Source organism: Procambarus clarkii, chromosome 45, assembly GCF_040958095.1.
Source record: "Procambarus clarkii isolate CNS0578487 chromosome 45, FALCON_Pclarkii_2.0, whole genome shotgun sequence".
Taxonomy (NCBI): Eukaryota; Metazoa; Arthropoda; class Malacostraca; order Decapoda; family Cambaridae; genus Procambarus; species Procambarus clarkii.
In genome coordinates, this window is record NC_091194.1 from 20053776 (window position 1) to 20061356 (window position 7581).

The following is a 7581-nucleotide window of genomic DNA, read 5'->3' on the forward strand; positions in this document are numbered from 1 at the left end:
AAGTGGGTGAGACACATTATTCCCCTATACAGGTGATGATAGGGCTGAAATCGACTATTTCCTGGCATATTTTGATAATGAATTCATGAACCATCTTGTGGCAGAGACAAACAGATACGCTCACAACCTCATAGACTCCGGCATTTTACCTGCCTCTCGCATGACACGATGGAAGGACACCACAAATCACGAAATGTATGTGTTTCTCGCACTGAGCATTATGATGAAACTCTGAGAAACACGTCATCCAGGATTATTGGAGCACTGACAGCCTTGTTCCACCCCCCGTGTTCAACAGGTACATGTCATGTGAAAGGTCATGTGTTGCTTCTCAGGTGCCTGCACTTTGAAAACAATGAAAATGAGGACAGACACGACAGACTTTGAAAGATGTGGAAGGTTTTTAATGATATGAGAGGCAAGTTCCGTGACTATTTTGTACCAGGACAGAATGTGGTGATTGATGAATCGCTAGTCCTCTTCAAGGGATGACTGGCGTTCAAGCAGTACATCTCATCAAAGAGGCACCGGTTTGGACTCAAGTTTTTCATGCAGTGCGACTGCGAAACGTCATGGACATGATAAAGTATTCAGGTACAGACGTCGACATACGAGCTCAAGATCCACACAGGTTCTCCGGCAGTGTCGTCAAAACCCTCATGGAACCGTTGCTGAACAAGGGGCATATACTGTTCACCGACAACCACTATACCAGCCCCATGTTGACCAGATACCTACTGGACCACAACACCGGCGTATGTGGCACTGTGAAGGCCCACAGGAGGAGAAATCTCAATGTATGTCCATACCTGATCAACCAGGCTGTGACTCATACGTCAGGCTGCGAGCAGCCGCGTCCAACAGCCTGGTTGATCAGTCCGGCAACCAGGAGGCCTGGTCGACGACCGGGCCGCGGGGACGCTAAGCCCCGGAAGCACCTCAAGGTAAGGTATGGCATAGGTATTGCAGTGGGTGATTGCCAGCTGCACAAGTGTGACAAGATGTTATCAGTGTGGTGGAGGGACAGACGCGAGGTGAATATGTTGACAACAATTCACACCGGTGCCATGTTGGACAGTGGCAATGTGCACTTTCAAACGCACTTCCCAATATATAAACCCGATTGTGTCATAGATTACAGCGTCAACATGCGCCTAGTAGATAATTGTGACATGATGCTCGGTCCTGTCGAGTGCGTGCCTAAATCTGTGAAGTGACTTAGCACCGCTAAGTGGCTAAGCATACAGACTAAGTGACTCAACTGCTTGCTGACTCCTTATGTACCTTGTGCCTGAAGTCTCCAAAGGAATTTGTTGACTTACTGCGGGGAGCACAGGCCACGGGGATAAGAAACTCAATGGATGTAGAGTCTCTGTTTACCAACGTACCTGTGGATGAAACAATCGGGTATATCGCCATATACAACAGGTATGTTGATGACATTTTTATGCAGATACCTGATGTCAGACATATGCAGCAGCTGAAAGAGGCATTCAAGCAGAATTCTGTGTTGAGTTTCACTTACAAGACGGAGAATGATCAGAAGCTGCCCTTTCTAGAAGAAACAGTCACGGAAAGGAACGGAGGCTTTCACACTGCAGTCTACACTAAGGAAACAAACATAGGAATGTGCCTAAATGCCAATAGTGACTGCCCAGACAGGTACAAGAGGAGTGTTGTCAACGCTTATGTCGACCGTGCTCTCAGCCACAGCTCAGGATAGAAGCAAGTAGATGAAGAACTCTGTAGGGTAAGGCAGGTCCTAGTCAACAACGGCTTCTCTAACGGTTATGTTGAAGACGTCATAAAAGGAAAGGTGAAACGCCATGCAACCTCTGAAGAGTCAACTAACACAACACTTGTACCTCCTATGAGACTGTTTTACAGGAACTTCTTTTTGACGGCTCATAAAACGGAGGAAAGTGTCCTGAAAGATATCACTGATAGGAACGTTATCCCTACAGACAAAAATCAGGAAATACAATTAACAATTTACTACAAAAACAAAAAAACGGCCAACCTACTCATGAAAAACTCCCCAGACACCAAACAGAACGCCTTGAAGGAAGCCAACGTCGTCTATGCCTTCACATGCCCACTTGGGGATTGTAAGCCCCAAAGAACTCAGTCATATTTTGACTTTCGGGGTGGGGGGGGGGGTGGGGGGGGGTTTGAGGATCATGGCGGGTATGGGACTGACGCAAAAATACCATTATAATATTATAGTTCTAGTATTATTGACCAATTCCCCAAAAGCAACAAAATTCGTAATGTAGAGAATTCAATCGCCTCCACACATCAACTAGACATTCTACCCATCAACTTTCCAATCAATAAGCGACTGAGGGATAATTATCTAGAATTTCCCGTACCTGGGACCCAGGCTGCTTTCTTAGACGTGAACAATAATGTGATTGACTTTAAAGTATCTTTAACAAAAGATGAAGACACAACAAAATTAGAGGATGACGATTATGTGGAATTTGTAAACGGTTTGTCGAATACCATGTTTAAGGGTGTACAGGTCTCCTTAGGGGAGCAAGTGGTTGAAACAAATTATAATTTTAATTATTGGTCCCTTATTATATTAATTAGCTGTATGCCACCCTCAATAATGTCTACCTTGGGAAGAATTGGAGCCTTTTGTGTCGACTGGAGTGATGACTGTTACATGTGCCTGGTTGGATACTTACATACACATTCATGGTAAAACTTAAAATTGTCAATTCTTGCATTTATCTGTATATGTATATATATGTAAATATACAGATAATGTATCATATGCTTTGGCATATGTAATGTATCATATGCTTTGGCATATGTAATGTATCATATGCTTTGGCATATGTAATGTATCATATGCTTTGGCATATGTAATGTATCATATGCTTTAGCATATGTAATGTATCATATGCTTTGGCAACATAGGAGCTGGGGGGCTTGCTAAGTCACACGTCGTCCAGTACCTGTGAGTTTCGTGATTATATTTTGGTTCCTGTTCAATTATCAACTTGCCAGAGATTACCTCATAATCCATTTTTTATTCAATATATATACCTTACATAAATTTATTATAATTTCACTTATATTACTTACACATGCCAATTATATTATAGTTTCCATTCTGATATATTTGAGAACGATTGTTTTCCTCAATTACTGTAAAATTCAAAAAGTGTTTAGCTACCATCCAGGACGGAGGCGCAGGGAGAAGAATTACGGGTAGTCTGAGAGTCAGTTAGCTAGACGTCGCCTCGGGAAGACATATTCGGTTAAGTGTTCTCTTGTAGTAATGTGGCATAATTTTTGTCTGGAAGAATATTATTTTTAATTATTTAGCCATTGATTCACTAGTGATGTTCAAAGTGATTGCCATGTTGGATAGTATTGAGATTACATGTCATTAGTTTATTGTTGTTGTTGTTCTTAAACATTCGCTACCCGGAACAAAAAGTTCCAAGTAACATGGGCTATGGTGAACCCATAACCATTAGTTGTATATATATTTTTATATATAAATTGTGCCTATGTTTATAACCTGGTGTTATATTTTTCTTTCCTGTAGTGTATCACGGGGCACCCTGGTATATCATATTTAGATACAGTCAGTGACCCTAGACTATATTTAACATTGTATCTAATATAACGAGTGGTGCGTACGAACAGTAACAATGACGATGGGATAATTACTAATGAATTCACTAATAAAAATAAATAATAAAAAAATTATTACCTATTTGAAAACTCGCGGTGTGTCGACGTGTTCCCTCCTAGCACTGGATATAACGACTCTAGATCAATACGTTTCAGACAATATAGATGTGCGAGTGAGGGTGGAACCCCCCCCCCCCCCACCACCACGCTTGGCTGCTAAATACAAGTGTGTCAGACGGTACAAAATATCGGATACATATGGGTTATGCTAAATTATGGGTTACAGGAGTGTTTCCCCTACCCCCAGCGCCTATCTGGCTTTAAACAGTGCTTTAGTGACTTTCCCAGACACTGTAACCTATACCTTTAAAAGGACCATTTCCAAAACTTAGGTGCTGACAGGGATTCAAACCAGTCTCTTAATTGATCAGCCTTGGGGCCTCCACAAGATATATATGGTAATTGTTCCAATAACCTATTATGGAGGCCTTCACCAGGGGATTGGATTATATTTTGAAAATGCGAAGTTGAAAAGTATTGGCATTTATTTGAATAACGATGCAATTTACCGATTTGCAGGGGACTTTAATAATCATTATTCACGCCTTTATTTCGAAACTTTGTAAACGTTAGTGTTAGAGCATGATTCAATACTAGCTTATGCCACATTTATTAAGGGAAGGTCAATGTATGCCTTTAACCTGTCCTCCATACAAACAATGTAGGATATCTGGGGCTTGACTCAATTATTTAATTATTTAATTTAATAACGAAGGACCACCCACTTTTGAGAAAAGAGGGAAACTAATAAAAAGTGATCATTAGAAACACAAGGAAGAACCAGTGTCTATGGATAAATATTAGAAAGAATAATCACTTAAATAAATAATGGGCTGTATGGTTAATTAACTAAAGTCAGAGCCTCAAACACCTACATTGGGGGGGGGGGGGGTATTGCTAGAACTTCATATACGTCTAGGAACTAGTGTGGTTCGTGCACCAGTTCATTGTTGAGTAAAGAATATTATGACCAAAATATTATAGAATCAATAGGTAAATCCAAATAGAGAATATTAATGATTGTTAGAATTAAAGAGCAATCATCTAAGTAAACACACCAATCTCCAAATTCATATAGTAAGTACTCGATATGATAATATTATGGATATGTATAATAAATGGGAATAATTAAATGTGTACAAAAAGTCTTAGCTTTAAGACGATTTCTATGACATCGTTCGTGCCTCGTCCTCGTGATCTCAGGATCTCCACATAGAAGCCATTAGAGGTGAATAACACGAATGTAGTTAACGACTCGTTGACTCCTCACATACGAGCTGTAATTTAAAGGATATTACGTAGCATTGAACTAGGCTACTTAAATCTCAAAATTTATGAAAATAGAAAATGAATATTAATGCGGTACTAACATTGGATTTGTTGTCGTCCCGCTATGTAACGACAGACTACCCACGAAATATACAATATCTAATGATGCATCAAGAAAGAAAATATACTTAGCATGAGCGCAGTATATGCTGAAGTCTGCCGATATCGCGTCTCAGTCTCAAACTTCCACGATGTTGTACACGTGATTGAGAGTTTGGCTTGATTCTCGACGCGTTATTGTTTGACCGAGCACTATGGAGTACGTGGAAGAATAATTATTCGTTATAAGTTGGGTATCAGTGTAATTCTTGCTGATAATCCCAACGCCCCGTGTCTCAGACTCTGACGCCACGACTTTCCTCTGTCCAAGTACGCACGCTGGCTGCTCACTCCACAACACCAGCCACAACAATGGCGTCTCCTCCCTCTCCAACCCGCGTCCCGCATTCTCCACAGAAATTATTTATCACAAATAATACTATTTCGCGCAATTGTGGTTGAAATACTTTAATAAGGACTGGGTTGTGATTCTAGAGATTTAAATATTATTGCTTTCTCGTCCTATGGTGGTAAACGAGAAATGGAGAAGATTATAGTTTTCTCCATGGCATTCACGCGTGACAGAAAAACTATTACTTGATAACAATTGTAACTAAAACTCTCGATTTAGAATTATTTGGGAGTTATGTTATCCGTAAATAATTATCACACGGAATACTGATGATTCTAGAGAACCACATTCAATTCTCTAACACACTGGCAATAAATGTGTTTAACTAGATATAATCTGACGCAATATTGGTGCTTGGTTTCGTAAGAATTCCAGCATCCATATGTAAATATAATGGTTAGGTTATGTTAACATTACTGTTAGTAAATTTAGTGACTACTGTAGTTAGTATATAATAATAATGATTTATTTTAATACAATAGTATTGTATTAGTGTTGGAAATTTCCAACAAACAAAGGGTTCCCTCCCTGTGGAGAAATCTGTCCACTTGCGTATGGAGCTTGAATTTGCTAGTAGGGTCACATGTAATAGGATGGTTTTGCTGTTTGCTGAAACAACTGGTATTTTAAGCACTGATGAACAGAGAACTGTTCATGTGACGTGTGGGCTTAAACATAATGAATTGCCAGGATATTAATATAAATTTAAAACATAGACTAGGGAGTCACGTGCATTATCTGGGGTGTTACAATACTGATGAGATTGTACATTTAAATATTGCAGCAATGAGACCTATAGTCTTTATAACTAATATTCTACCAACACACAGTAGGTTGCCTATGGCACACTGGACTTGTATATATGTCGTCATAGTTAAACGGCAGATTTTTTTGACAGCTATGCCATGAGTCCAGATACATATGGCTATTATTTTATGGAATTTATTAAAAATAACAAAATAACAGCAGGATATACCATGCACCACAGACTCCAGAGCGATTATAGTCGTGCCTGTGGCCTATATTGCATCATGTTTGTTCACAGAATAAGTCACCTGGGCTTACCTTCGACCTTGTATTATCTACGTAATATATTTTCTAGAGAAACCTTAAAATTAAACAACAAACGAGTCCTTTCCTACACACGACGACATTTCCCTATGAAACAGCTTTGTGTGAAGACATTTTGTAGAGGTTTGGGGGTTGGTTCTTAGCGATGGTGTAGGGAATATTTTTGTTAGCTGCTTAACCTTAGCTGGGAGCCGGTCGGCCGATCGGACAGCACGCTGGACTTGTGATCCTGTGAGGCGCCGGCGAGAAACATTGGGCAGAGTTTCTTTCACCCTATGCCCCTGTTACCTAGCAGTAAAATAGGTACCTGGGTGTTAGTTAGCTGTCACGGGCTGCTTCTTGGGGGTGGAGGCCTGGTCGAGGACCGGGCCGCGGGGACACTAAAAAGCCCCGAAATCATCTCAAGAATCTCAAGATAGCCTAAATAACACACTAGGAAGTAGGTCACGAGGGGGGGGGGGGGGTGTAGGGGGAGGGACATTAGCCTATAAAACCCCAGACATTCACCGCCACTCTCCAGAAGAGACAGTCACAACCTGTAACATGGAAGGACCTACTAAAAAAAAAAATCTGTATCGATGATTGATGTCCTCGAAGGACCTGGTGAGTATTGATGTCCTCGAAGGACCTGGTGAGTATTGATGTCCTGGAAGGACCTGGTGAGTATTGATGTCCTGGAAGGACCTGGTGAGTATTGATGTCCTCGAAGGACCTGGTGAGTATTGATGTCCTCGAAGGACCTGGTGAGTATTGATGTCCTCGAAGGACCTGGTGAGTATTGATGTCCTGGAAGGACCTGGTGAGTATTGATGTCCTCGAAGGACCTGGTGAGTATTGATGTCCTCGAAGGACCTGGTGAGTATTGATTTGTAGTTCTTGACATTAATTTCTTTCCGTAATAAGTTTTTATATTTGTTATTTCATTTTCTCTTCGTTTAGCACCGTTCCTGGGGTCGAGCGCACACTCGCAGAGTGGTAGTTGCCTCTGCCGAACAAGTCGCTGTTACGTAGTCTAA